The sequence below is a fragment of the Setaria viridis genome, chromosome 3 (assembly GCF_005286985.2).
Source record: "Setaria viridis chromosome 3, Setaria_viridis_v4.0, whole genome shotgun sequence".
In the NCBI taxonomy this organism is placed as follows: Eukaryota; Viridiplantae; Streptophyta; class Magnoliopsida; order Poales; family Poaceae; genus Setaria; species Setaria viridis.
Genome location: NC_048265.2, coordinates 19001954 through 19017311, shown reverse-complemented (window position 1 = coordinate 19017311; position 15358 = coordinate 19001954). Strand labels below are relative to the sequence as shown.

Below are 15358 nucleotides of genomic sequence, written 5' to 3'. Positions count from 1 at the left end.
GGTTATACAGGTGTTGTGTGTTAATAATGATTTGGTTGCTAATTGTGACGTTCCAATTTTTTGGCTTTGGGAAAAAGAGATCAAATAACTTGTCTTCACCAGTCAACGATGTCCTCAGTGTGGGTGGTTGTTACTTGGCCTTCGGTTGACAATTCTTGTGAATCAGGAGTCGTCCCATCCGAAACTCCTGCCTGAGTTAAACCCACTCTAGGAGGCATACTGTTAGAGGTATTAGGTGCCCAAATTCTCTTGGACAACCCTCTTCCCCCACTGACAGGTATGCTATCACTGATCTGATTGGAAAAATTGTACAAACAAAAATAATGAGAAGCAATCCTGCATGACTGATACAAGAAATTTGGTAGGCAACAACAAATACCTCGTGTTGGCATGTCTCTAGGTCAGATTCAGGCCATTCCTGAGATGGGTCATACTCCGGATCTGGATCTTCACTTCTTCTTTCATTTCTTGTTTCAGTATCCTTTCTTTGTTCTTTTGTAGCCTCTTTAAGGATGCTTGCGACTTTTCCAACACCAAGGGAAAACAGTACCTTCTTGTTCCTTAAGGTACATGCAGCCCTCTTCTGCTCGTAAGGATGAGCTCCAATTCTTTATGTTAGGAAAAGAAAGAAACTTTTGTAAAATTGTCCAACCACTATAAATGAAACAAACTACTGTACTAGAAACAAACTGTTGCAAAATCTAAAGGTAGAGCGCACCAAAACAAGATCCAATATAGGATGTTCATAGTCAAAACAAGATCCAGGAAAGGATGTTCCTACCTAACCTTATACGAGCCAAAAGGCCAAACTACTGTAAAAGAAATAAATTAATGTAAAATCATAAAGGTACTGCCCTCCAAAACAAGATCCAAGATAGGATGTTCCTACCCAACCTTGTACTAGCCCAAGAGACAAACTAGTGTATACATGGGAACTACCAGATCTGCAAACATACAACAAAGTAAAAGCAGTAACAAAACCAAACAAGGAAACACTTTAATCGCAACACCGGGGACGCTTAACTGGGGAGAAAAACATTGTACCTGGTTGTTGATGTTTCCTTTGTATGAGCTTCCCGCTTGGAGCCATTGCATTGCTGCTGGTCCTATAGAGGGAGATGGGAAATGGACGGCAACTATGAGGGGAAGATTGTGGATGGTGGTGAGCAGGTGAAGAATTGGGATGGTGGCGAGGAGGAGGCAAAGATTTAGGATGGGGGCTAGGAGGAGGTGAAGATTTGGGATGGGGGTGAGGAGGTGAAGGGGAATTGATGGTGGAAAGTTTTTGGATGTGGAACATTTGGGCGGAGGGAGGGAAGGGACGGGGTACTTGGCCAATTGGGTGGATGGCTCTGTCACATTACCAATATACTCTTTTACTATGCTGGTGGATGAAACAGGGTGCTGTTGGGAAAGGGGGGGGAGGAAAATTGACATTTCACATGTACTACACAACCTGGTCCGGGCGTCCGTATATTTGAATAGCACGTCGGAAAGATTTTGGAACTGATCCGTGTCAGGTAATGGCGACCAAAGGATGTTCCACTTAGTAGAATATGCCGGACAAAATTCGAATAGTGGAATGTCTAGTAGTCTATTCATGGACATTTCTTATTCTTGGTACAATCAGCATAACCTGTACCAAAACTTTATTGGTAGAATCAGGAGAATCTGGACCCAGATGCAACAAATTATCTTTTGAAATCTTTAGTATATCATGAGAATACCTTCAAAAAGCTGGATATTCCATTATTTGGTACCACTCCCTCTGTTTATGTACTGCTCCGCTTATATTGAAGTACGTTGTTAGGTACTACTCCATCCTTTTATAAGGCGTATGCACATAAGTGTAATATGGGAGACAATGTCATATCATATCATGTCTTATAAACAAGAACGGAGGGCATATTTAGGATGGAGAAGTACTATATATATTGAGTTTTACATTGGGAAACCAAAAAAACCTCCCGTCTATTCGATGTGCTTACTACGATTGGAAATCCTTGTACCATCCTGGCAACATTGGAAATCCTTGTACCATGCCTTCCATTGGATATGTTTACTACTTAATCATGTGCACATTGAAAATCAAACAACCCTCCCTTTGGTTGCATGTGCTTACTTACATGTCAACATTGGAAACCAAAGAAATCTCCCTTTGATTGGGTGTGCTTACTACTTATTCATGTGCACATGGCAATCAAATATCATTTTTCCCGATTGGATTTGCTAACTACTCAATCATGCGCACATTGGAGATGAAACATCCCTCCCTTTAGTTGCATGTGCTTACTTGCACACATGTTAACATTGGAAACCAAAGAAATCTTCCTTCAATTGGGTGTGCTTACTACTTATTCATGTGCACATTGGCAATCAAACATCATTTTCCCAATTGGATTTGCTAACTACTCAATCATGCGCACATTGGAGATCAAACATCCCTCCCTTTGGTTGCATGTGCTTACTTACACACATGTCAACATTGGAAACCAAAGAAATCTCTCTTTGATTGGGTGTGCTTACTACTTATTCATGTGCACATTGACAATCAAACATCATTTTCCCCGATTGGATTTGCTAACTACTCAATCATGCACACATTGGAGATCAAACATCCCTCCCTCCGATTAAATGACTCCCTTGGATTAAGTAGCTCCAGACATAGTTTTGGGTTACATTAAAAATTACAAACAAAAATACTATGAAGGTAGTTTTGGGTTCCTTGTATCGATAGCATCACTCATTACATGATGGCGAGGACGGAGAAGTCTCCTTTTTGGGTGGCGAAAGACTAGACCCTGCCATGCCTATATTCCTGCATGTATCCATAATCTTAATCCACTCCGTCGACTTAAACACTTGGAAATCCGAGTCTTTCAATGCCCCTAGATCAGTTAGATGATCTAGCTTTCATCCGCAACTTGAAGATGACGTGCCAACCTATATGCTTGGTCATTCTGCATTCCATTGGTACCAGACCAGTTATAAGACTCGTCCGACTTTGGTACAAACTCTGCCAGATCACTAATAGTTAAAACTTGAGCACAAAGCCCTAACAAAAATTATTACAAGGCTCAACGAAATAGTTGGTTCGTACATGACAATGAAACATTTATTGTTCAAATTGAATATACCAATCAATGGCAATGAAAGAATTGTTTAACATTCTACCTCTGTGTCATCGGGGTTCGAAGAAGGTGTCGACGTAGCAGGATAGGTTGATAGAAGAGGTTCATCAGAAGCTAGGGATACATGATTATTTGGAGGAGGAGGAGCAATAATAGCAGGTGCAACAGAGCCTTCCGACGTAGTTGAAGTAGGAGCAGGTGCAGAAGAGCCTTCCGACGTAGTTCGACCAGGAGCACGTGCGGCAGAGCCTTTCGACGTAGCGAGACCAGGAGCAGGTGCAGGAGGGCCTTCCGACGTAGCGAGACCAGGACCAGGAGCCATCGCAGGATCTTCCTGAGCTTGCAAAGTAGTGAGACTAGGATCATCCTTAGCTTGCGAACCAGGATCATCTGGAGTAGCAGCGGTATACACTTCATGATCATTCGGATCTGTAACTGTTTGCACCACAGGATCTTCCTTTGCTGGTGCAAGGTAGCAATATCAGCATGAGTATTGATGCATTTGCTTCCTCACCGTCACCACCCTTCTTTATGGGAACTAGTGTGGAATCCTTTTTCTGTCAGGGTCGTTGTTGATGTCAACAGTTGCGGAATTCTAGCTGAATTGTGATGCGGCACAGGGACTTTAGTGGATTTACCCGGTTCAGTCGGAGGCATGATTAGCAAGGGGGTCTGACCAGCATGTTGGAGTTGAATTTGCGGCGCTAGTAACCTGACCTACTGGTACACCTGATTGAGTGTAGCAGAGAAGGTGGTGATCACATTGTTGATGTTCTGGTCTATCCTGTATGCCACTTTCTCTAGCCATGCAAATTGTCTCTCCTCCTGACGAGCCAGTCTCTTGTCCAACCATTTCTGTAGCTCGGCCAAGCAGAGATTACTTTCTGCTTGTTTTGCCTGACCATCAATATGTCCCTCAAGAATTAAGGCAAGCTCCATCGGCTGACGGGTTGTTGATGGAGTGACCGGTACTGTTTCTCTAGTAGATCGCGATGCACTTGCCTCCTGGTCATGAGTGACTTGGAGACAAGGTACATACATATTTTCCTCCTCACTGTCTTCGCTGTCTGAGCAACAGTTCTCATTTTTGTGCTCATCAGGAGATGGCTCATTCCTATCCCTTAGGCCACGACATCTGTCTCTTGGTCTCGCTAGCTTGTATACCTTGAATTGTGTTTTGGCATTGCTGTACTCATGTTACCAATTTTTGGGTCCGGTTTGCACCTCTCTACCGTTCTCATCTTCTTTAGTAAGATTTCTCAGGATGACGGAGATCCAGTGAGTATATGGCATTTGTCAGGCCACGGTCAACTCATCATGGATAACATCTTGAATCTCACAAAGAATAAAGTCCACGATGTGGAACTCCCAGCCAGTCATGACATGAAGAAGAAGCCATTGCTGAAGACTAGTGATGGACTCTGCATTGCCGATCCGTGGTAACAATGTCTTCCTTATTGCCCGGTGAACCACATTGGCCTCAGGGGTAAGCATGTCAGGCGTGCGATATGCTCAGCTAGAAGGGAATGGCTCCACAAGAAGTTCGGTCATATCCTCATCTGAAGGGAAAGATCCACCAAGCAAACTACTGGGAGGTGGTTCACGATCCCTGTAGATAATATAGTGTAGGGACACGTTACACGTATTGACTCCAAGACTATCAGCAATTTGGTGTCACCAAATTCCATGTGGAGCTCCCTGAAACATGACCTAAATGTACTCTCTGCTCTTAGGAATATACTCCGTAGCATAGAAAACTCGGACCCAATCCTCAATATACTGATGATGCCCTGAGAGCAAATCAGCCAATCCAGGTAGTTGATCGAAGTATCCCTTAATATCCTCTCCTCCCATGGCCATGTTCATATGATTCCAGTTTATAATCATGTGATCAAATAGTTTGGTGGACAGCTTTTTGTAGTTATAGTAAAAATTTTGCTGCATGACATTCCTAAATTTTGGTTCGACCCGTCTGTCATGGGATTTTTCAAACCACACATCCTCAGCCACAAATCTAAGCCTTTTAATATTTGGTAGCTATGCATGCTCAGGTCTATCATCCTTAGCGGCTCTTCTGGTGGAGGGTAAAGAGGCAACTCGTTCTGCTCCCTAGGGTCGGGCGCAGGAAACTCAACAGGGTGGGGCGGCTGACACCACATAGATTCCTGTCACCTAAAAGTCGTCGAGGTTGACCCACCCTGTGTGCGGCAGGAAGGCGCTGAGGTTGACCCACCCCGTGTACAGCGGGAATGGGCAGGGGAAGACTCCAATGTAATGGACCTACCCCTTTGCCGTGTCTAAGCACCAGACGTGCCTGCAGAATTTGCCTGTGTCTTCCTTTGTCACTTCGCCAGAGGTGGGTCAATCACCTTTCAATTTCTCTTGCCACCATCTCAGCCCATCTGCAAGATCTTTCTCGAATCAGCTACCACAATGATCTCAAAAAAAATTATGAATCACCCTTTCAACGATGAATACTTGTGGAATTGGGGCAAGCGGCGGCGGATTGCGGTAGTGGTAGAGCGCGGCCGTGTTAGTGTTTGAATGCAGCGGGTGGCGGCGGTGGCGGCTAAACCCTACCAAGGGCGAGTGCCGCAAGTGACCTTGCAGTAAATGGGGAACGACGGGTCAGTAGGAGTGACATGACGTTGGATAATGTTATAAAGGTATAGTGAGCACCCAGACAAGAAGATAAGTAGGAGTTTCCTACCCAACCTTGGTCTAGCATAAGAATGTTCCGTTGTTTTAGAATACACCGAAACGGATAAACAGCCAGCCAAATAGGTGTTCGAAGATTTTGAAAGTAGGATGTTCCGGTGTTTGAGAATACACTAAACCGAATAAACAGCTAGCCAAATGGGCATTCAAAGATTTTGAAAGTAGGATGTTCTGGTGTTTGACAATACACCGAGCTGGATAAACAGCCAACCAAATGGGCGTTAGAAGATTTTGGAAGGTGTCACAGGATGTTCTGGTGTTTTACAATACAACGAGCCGGATCAATAGACAGCTAAGTGCGCTTTTGAACATATTGAGATGTGTCAAAAGGATTTTTCCACAACTACTATCATAAAAGGTCTACATGCACATATCGGTTCATATCTTATACAACAAATGAGTTCAGATCGGATCAAATAAAACATTATATGATTTCACATCCTAGTCCTCGTCATTGTCAGGTGCAGGATTTTCATCTTCGTCATGGTATTGCAAGATAGTCTCGTCCTCCTCATCATTATCAGAATTGAATTCGTCCACATCAGATAGAACCTTTTGTCGAATGGAAGTAACTTGAGCGGCTGGAACGAGAGTCCACTCCTCCTCGTCAGTAATAGGCATCGGAGCCTCCGAACCATCACCAATACCATGATTTAAGGTTTCTTCAATTACATCATCTTGATATGCAAGTACGATGCCACTAGGCACTGTGTCCTGCTCATTTTCATTGAAACTCCATAAATGCCTGTGCTCAAATTTTTGCACCTCTCCATGGGTCTTGTAGTAGGGTGTCTCGCAAGTAAAAAACCTTCATTGCTCGTTCAACAAAAATGTAGGGATCACTTTTGTACCAATACCTTTCAGTATTGATGCTTGTGAAGTACCCATCCTTTCTAATCCTCGGTTCCCTCTTGGTCCTTCCGAGATCATACCAATCATTGTGGAATAATACAACAGTTTGATTTATGCCACGCCCTGATGAGTTATACCGCAGCTCAATAATTTCTTTTAGACAACCATAAAACTCAAATGGCTCACTGTTATGAAAGCCTGCAGCCATAATCCCACTATTCTGTGTCTTTCAATTTTCCTCTCAAGCATGTGTGTGGTATCAGACACTGCCAATAAAACATGTTGAATATTTTCTTCCTCGCTTGTCTGGTAAAGCTGATAATGCATATAGGTCCTCGGAGACCTCTCCTTCAAGCACCTTTTCAATCTATACAACAAAACCATAGTTATATATATATATATATATATGTGTGTGTGTGTGTGTGTGTGTGTGTGTGTGTGTGTGTGTCCGTGTGTCCTTGCCAGTTAATATAAGTTTGTTCTGAAAAAGCAGAAAACTTACATGCGATTTAAACCATCGGGCAAATTCTTTCTGAATTCTACGGTCAATAACCTGGTCTGACACACCTTCCGCTTCTAACTGAGCCTCGAATATCCTGCAAATACACATCCATTTGAAAATTAGACCAAAATAATTGCAGTACAATCATTGCATGATGGATTACATACCCAATATATGGCTCAACCTCTTCGCAATTGTTCAACACATACCAAATTAGCTTCTCGTAATCCGAATCAAGGAACGAAGTCTTCGCTGCTCCAATTACATCAATATTTTGCTGGAAACAAGATAAATCACCTTCTTGTAACAATTCAACATTCTCTCTATTCCTGCCCTCCTGATTCAATCGTGTGCCAACATCATCATTCACAAAGTACCTTGAGCAAAATGTCAAGGCCTCATTAGCAACATATGCTTCTGCAATGGATCCTTCAGGCCTAGCCATGTTTCTCACAGAACGCTTCAATGTGCATAGCCTTCTTTCGATTGGATATATCCATCCATATTGTATTGGGCCTCTTAGGATTGCTTCCTCAAGCAAATGGACATCTAAGTGCACCATAACATCAAAGAAGGCTGGCGGAAAAATTTTCTCAAGCTTTCACAAAATTATTTGGATATCTATTTTCAGTTTATTCAAAATATCCAACTTCAAAGTTTTGCAACATGGTTGCCGAAAGAAGTTTTCTAATCTGAAAAAGCAGAGTATGTCTCTTTATCCATTAAAAATGTTGAAGGGAAGCTGGCAAAATCCTTTGGAGTAGGATATGACAATCATGAGTTTTAAGTGTTTGGAGTTTACATCCATCAGCGGCAATACATCTTTGATAAGTTAGAAGCATATCCATCTGGGAACTTCACCTGACTTATAAAATCATACAACACCTTCTGTTTCTTTTTACCCATTGTATATGGAGCTTCTAGCATTTTGCATGACTCCCCTTCCGTAGTATTCAGCATGTGTAGATGTAGTCTAATGCCCATCTCTTCCAAATCAACCATAGCATTAATCGTGTCCTTTGTCTTCCCAGCAATTTTAAGCAATGTTCCAATAAAGTTTTTGCATATGTTTTTCTCAATGTGCATGACATCAAGATTATGTGGTAGCTTCAGAGTTTTCTAATACGACAAGTCAAACAAACAAACCCTTCGGCTCCAACACTGTCCGGGTTCTCACTTCCTTTTCTAACCTTGAGGAGGCTTTCCTGGTTTAACTTCTTTAACCTTCTCTAGTTGCTGTTGAAGCTCCTCAGTAGTAAATTGCTCTGGCCTGTCTCAGTTTTCAGTATTACCATCAAACTCTACTTTCTTTCTTCTCCATGGATGGTCAATTGGAAGGAAACAACGATGGCTAATATAACATATCTTGTTCTTCAATCTCCTTGAGCAAGGATCCTTGTCACAACGCACACAGGCATAATAACTTTTCGTGACTTGCCCCGCCAGTGTGCTCAGTGCTGGATAATCATGTATGCACCAAATAACCGCAGCATACAGTTTAAAGGATTGTTGACTACAAGCATCATATGCATCGACACCCTTCCAAACGTTGAACAGCTCATCTACGAGAGGTTGCCAAAAGACATCAAAATCCTTTAATGGAGAACTCAACCTAGGGATCATTAATACAATCATGAAGTTTGATTCTTCCATGCATACCCATGGTGGCATGTTATACGGCACAACAAGTATCGCCACATACTATATGAGTTGGTCATGTTGCCAAATGGATTGAAACCATCGGTTGCAAGGTCAAGTCTAATGTTCCTAGCATCTTTTGCAAATTTCAGCCAATTTTTATCGAAGTCTTTCCATGCCTCACCATCAGCTGGATGGCTAAGCTCATTCTCCACTGGTTGTGCATCCTTTGTGGTTTTTGATGAAAGAAACATCCTCTTCAGCCTTGAAACTAGCAGAAAATGCCTCAATACCTTCTGAGGAATGTACTTCTTGTTGTCTGCATCTTTCCATCTTGAATCTGCTTTCACAACACACCGGACACACATCATGTTCAGCTAGCGTCTTGCGAAACAATACACAATTATTCTTTCAAACATGGATAGATTCATAGCTGAGTCCCATGGCACGTATGTACTTTATTGCGTCATTGTAAGATGTCGGAACACATGCTCCTGGGAAAGCAAGGGATACCACCCTCAGAATCGCATTGAATGCAACATTGCTGATCCGATAGAAAGACTTGATATGAAATAACTTCATAACAAATATAAATTGTGTATATTTAGATCTTGGTGACACCTTACGGTTATATGTTCCTTTATAAATTCTAACATTTTCCCTCCAAGCTCTTTAGCGTGGCACATGTCGGCTATCATTTCAGGAAGTCCATCTTCAGTGTTTCATCCTCCTTCATACCCGATTTGTGTTCATTTTCCTAAACCATTTCCTGATCACCATCATCCTGCAGAACTGAATTATCCACAATCCCCTCATCCGGTAGAATTGCAATTTCCTCAACCCCATCATCCTGCAGGATTGCGTTTTATCGAACCCTATTATCTTGCAGATTTGCATTTTCTTGAACCCTATCCTCGAATGTTTCTCCATGATGGATCCACCTAGTTTAGGTGCTTGCCATCCCATTCAAAAGTAAGTGCAGGTTAACCATATCCATAGTACATCTAGACTGATTCAGGCATCCACGGCACGGGTATAGTATTTGTTCATCGTTAGAGTATCTACTCTTAACAACTTCCATGAAATCATTGACCCTTTTTTCATGCTCGGGGGTAAATAGTAGACAATCGTGTATCCAACGTCTATCCATCTACGAAATTTTGGCAAATTCAACTCAAAATTATTGATCAGATTGAAAGACCTTAATGCGAAATGGCAAATTCAACTCAAAATTACTGACCAGATTGACGCGCCGTAGTAGGAAGCACCATATCTCCGCCGGAGTGCTCCGTCTTGGCCGCCTTCTCTCTGTTCTTCTTTTTTCCCTATCGCGGGAGCACAGCAGCAAGTAAACTACTTTTTGATTGCAACGCGGGCTTTTCTGCCACCAAATACCACACTCACCTGAAACTTACCTTACATGTGGGATCCAGTCACGGTAAAAACTTCCCATTCGATCGGTAACAGGTTCGACCCACGGGAGGAGCACATTTCCATTTTATTTTACCGTCCTATTTATTAGCTTAAACTTACATGTGGGACCCTCTTTGGTTTATGACATTTTTGTGGAGCTTATATTGTTACAAAACCACCATGTAACAGTGAGTGACGATTTATTTTTGGCTACAATGGCAACTTTTATGACGTTTCATATCTTTGTCACTAAATTTGCTCGGATATCAAACTTTTTGATCTTTTCAGCCAGCAACGTCTTAGATCTATGATGAGAACAAATGTGTCATAAAATTTTCATCATAGATCAACACATTTCTAGTGGAGGGAGCATCAACATGAATGGCTTGAACAAGGGTGATGATTGCATAGCTTGCAAGTGCAAGGGCACAGACAACGTGGATGGCAAGTTGGCAACACGTCGCCGGCCGCGAGATGCACATCCTCCCAATCTGATTTTGTAGTTTGCACCAAAGAGGCAGGCAAAAAGCTCTAGGAGTTGGTATGATAGTTTTCAATCCTTGTTTAATTTTAGAAACTCCTTGCCAAGTCTCATAGATCACTTATGGAGATTAACACCATCCAAAATGCTGCAAAGTAATATGTAATATGTTTTATGTAAAATTTGTGATTCCTTTTATTCAAAGTGGCTTTAGAGGTAGAAATGAATGTTAGCGTGACTGAAATTGCTGCACGGGGCAATTTGATCCATTCCTAACTGAAGCAAGGACCAAAGTTAAATAGAAGACTAGAAAAAGGTAGCCGTAGTGTGCTTTAGAGATCCAACTGGTAAAACCAATGCTATTCTCTGAATTCACATGTATGAAGTGCCATTTCACAATGTGAAACTAGTACTATTTTCCAAATTCTCCCTTGCAGAAATACAACTTACCCATTGTACAAGAGCTCTTTTACGGTACACAATACTAAACTATATTAGTGTTCGAAAAGGACTAGTATAAAAATATTCGACGGTCAAGATTAATTGTATACTACTAAAACCTTCACCTGTGGTATGTGTAGTATACATGAGTAGTATAGGTAGTATAAGGGTATCATGGTAAAAGAACACAAATGACATCACTATGATTTTATTTTTGACACTAGCATAAACTTTTACAATGTAATAATTACTAAATTATCCATAATAATGAACAGTTATATCTTATATATATACTATATGTTCACCAAAGACTTTAAAACGTTGTGGCAATGGTCGTATTCATTTTCCTTATGACACAAAAGAATCCTTCTTAATGTTATGTTGCCAATAAATATTGGGTTTGTCTAAAAGTTTTTTTCCTTGAGATGTAATCATAATGTTTATTGCCTTAGTATTTATTATTTAAGGTCACCTTTTTACATGGTGGTTGCCTTTCATAATGGTAGCATATTTTTTGATGATATGCTATGAATACTGCATCTAGACACGACGGGTGGGTTGGGACTGTCCTGATCGACGCCCACTACTGACACCGGTCACTCCATGCCCAGCAAGCCGAGGGGCCGCGGGCCTACCACCCCACTACACACACTCCGCAGCCGAATCAGCAAGAGCCAAAGAGGCACCCTCCTCCGTCTCCCTTTCCTCCTCAGAATCCGCACTCGGTCGCCACGTCTCGGTGGCCTCGGCTGCCCATACTCTCACTCTCACACTGTCACCCTGTAACGACCTTGGTTAATCAGCCAAGTTAATCTTAATCCAAGTCCCAAACCCCGTTGACTCAGCTCTTCCTAAGCATGAGAGCTCAAGTCCGGTTCTCGGCCCCGACCCCTGAGAACCCGACCAAAACCGTCGGTTCTTTCTAAGTCCCAAAGCCAGTGTTCCTTTCAATCTTCGACGCCCGCCGCTTCACCCAGTCGCCGGCCGCGACAGGATGGATCCACGCGCCCTCTTCCCCAATCGTAGCGGAAGCCCCCTGCAACCCTTTCTGCCTCGCCTCGTCTCGCTCGCATGCTCGCCGGCCGTGCCTAGGTGCCCCGTCGCCGCCGTGGCAGAGTTTTGTCACTGCTGCGTCAGACCGCCTCGCGACTCGCGCCCATCATCTCGACCGGATCCCCGGCTGCAAGACCCGATGCCTTCCGGTTTTTCCGCCTCTTCACAGTCGCGCCGCCCACGAACTCGCTCCATGATGATTCCGCCCTCGCCAACCCCGACTTCGGCCGCGACAGCTCCTTTTTCCGCCTCGCCAGTAATGAGCCCCGGCAAGCCGCTGTTTCGCGCTCGCCCGCGCCGCCGCTCGTCCTGTCACTTCGCCAGTTGCGACCTCGCTTACAGCGCCTTCCTTCCGGTCAAACGCCCGTCAAGTCACCACCCACAATCCGCCGCTTGACGCAACCAGACCACGCCCGCCTTCGCCAAATCTAAATCCCAGCAAAACCGCGCCTGCGCCGCCTTGTCTCCAGTGCCCAATGGCCGAAGACCCTGTCTCCGAAGCTCTATTCCGCCGCCCATCGCCGCTCAATCACGACCATGGCAGCGCACTCCATCCTTTTCTTCCTGGTCTTCGTGCTGCTCAAACTCTCTCTCTTCCACGCAGCTATAAGAAGAAGTACCAGAGTCCCACCGGAGTTTCCTTCGCCATTGCTGTTTCGCCGCCCCTACTCTGAGCGCACTTGAGCCCTGCTACTTGAACTCTTGAGAAGTTCCCATCTCCGCTCAAACCCGCTCCTCCCCAAACCATCAGCCGTTTGCTCCTCCACGCTGTGCTAGAGCTCTCTTGTCGCCCACAAGAAGCTCCGCCGCCGTCGGAGCACCGTCAAACCTCGCCGCCGCCCAAGCCTAGTGCTTTAGTCTTCCGCCCAAGTCTGTTCCTTCCCAACCCCAAAGCTTCACCAGTAGACCTGAAGGTAAGCTGCCGACCCGTTTCCGGTTCGCCCGACCCCTTTTTTTTTTTCCGTCTCGCCCGACCCTGTCTGTTCGCCGACCCCTATCCGCCTCGTCGGAGGGCTCGGCTGTATCTTTTCCCTGGATCCGAGGGCATCTGGGTAAAATATCGGGGACTCCCCGGTGTTAAATCTGAGGACCCCGACACAGTTATTCCTCAAGTTTAAGGGTTAGATCGCAAGTTCATCCCCATCCGACCCTTTTATCCTGTTCTCCACCAACTGAAGTTGAACTTCCCCCACTTTTTCTGTAGACTTGCTACAAGTGTCTGAGCTTAAACTTGTATGTGTTGTTGAAATAACCGTCTAAACACTAACTCCTACATTTGCGTTTGTATAGAGATACATCTCGCCGACGGCACCTACGAGCTACATCCGGCGCCTAAAGACGGACCAGTAGCTGAGCTGCCGATCCCAGAAGCCGAAGCAGCCCCCGTTGAAGACCAGTTCCCTTCCACCCCGCTTGAAGGCAAGCCCCGGAGCATGAACCCAACTTTCTAAACTTGCACATGCCTTCCTTCTCATGAATGTGCATTTACGTATAGGAGTTGTTTGCAACCATAGATGCATGACATAGTTCCCTTGATCTGAACACTAGTCTGTTGGGTCGAGTAGTTGCAATGCCTAAATAGGAATCGGTAAAAGCCGAGTGATTTCCTGTCACTCGCGAGTTATAGGAGTTGGTTGTTATTCTTCTGTTTACAACTATAAGGACGATGGACGGGGTAGGGTTATGGTTAACTCTTTTGGTGGTCGGCTGATCGCCCCGTCTGTTTATTGAATCTGTTAAGGCCCGACAGTGGTGGTGTTCATGATCAAGTGTTTGAAAGTACTAATCTCATACCTATTATGGGATGGGGAAGCCTAGTACCTGATTGAACCTGGACGTGAGCGGTCGCTCCACTGTCTCTGGAACGAAGTTCCCCAACGACCGCACGTGGTGGCAAGTGTGGTCACAGAACGGCAGAGGTCGGGACTGTGGAACCTTGCACTAAGGGAAGTGGACCCGACACGGGTTAGGGAATTGATGGGGAAGGCCGACACAGGAAGCGACCCTCGGTGGTGCGCGGATGTCGTGAGGTTAGGTTTACCATGCATGGTTAAAGAACTTGAATCGATTCGTTTGCTTCTCACAGTTTGAGACTGCTTGATCGCAATACTACACTGAGTAATGAAGGAGTACGATGATGACATGGTCTTGATGATGAGCTTATATACATAAGGTTGGATCTATGTTTGCTTAGTAAAAGTTGCCAATGTAGCCTGGTTGATGAACTTAGAATCTGAGCTAAAACTTGAAAATAAGGACCTAACATAGTGCTTTTGGCAAACAGAACCCCTCAGCCAAAGAGCCTTGCATGACTAGAAGTGGTGGAGTAGTTCTTCCCACCGGTCGGTTAAGTCTTGTTGAGCTTAGAAGCTTAGCCTTGTTTGTGGCTTCTCTTTTCAAGTGAAGTTGCAATTTCAGAGCTTGCTGCTAGCACTTGGCCGCCCCAGCTCCCTCCGGGTTGGACGGTTGAGTGGGATCCTTCCTCGAACGGCGGGGAATGGGATCATTGATGTCCTGTCTGGCCTCACCCGGGACATCTGACCCCGACGATTAGCTTCCGCTATGCTTTTGCCTTCTGCTGTTTTGTTTCGAACCTTGTAAAACTCTGATTTTTTTTAACCAGTGTGTAATGAATTGATTAAGCTAATTGTGGATCTGTTGTATTCTCTGGAATGACTCACCTTCGTGTGGGTTATGCTAACTCGGTCCTGTCAAGTGGTTAAATCAGATGAAATCCAACGGCACGTCCAGTTAACTCGATTAAGGCATGAGGATCGTATGTTAAGCGACTTAACCGTGCTTTAGTTGAGTTAATCTGACGTGTTCCGCCAGAGCTGGTACCAGAGCTGGTTTAGCAGCACAGAGAAAACAATGGGTCCTAAGACACGTTCTTTTTGAATAAAATTTGCAAGAAAAGTGTTGAAAAAATCTCGTACGATCGTTAAGGACGACTTTAGTACGAGAGGCCCTAGGGGATTTTGGGGTATTTTAGGTGGCTATTACTTATTGGTTATTTTGCTAACCCCCAGCACTTCGCCACGTGTATCATACGTATGCCGAGTTCCGCATCACGAGTATGCGAGGGTTGATAGGGAGTTCTATTCAAAAGGACCATATCATCGCGGTTGT

The 15358-nt window shown here is 44.3% G+C and overlaps 1 pseudogene; it reads right to left on the bottom strand.

Annotated features, from left to right (window-relative positions):
* Positions 1–6290: 6290 nt before the first annotated feature.
* LOC140222180 (uncharacterized) lies at positions 6291–9687 on the bottom strand (annotated as a pseudogene).
* Positions 9688–15358: the final 5671 nt, after the last annotated feature.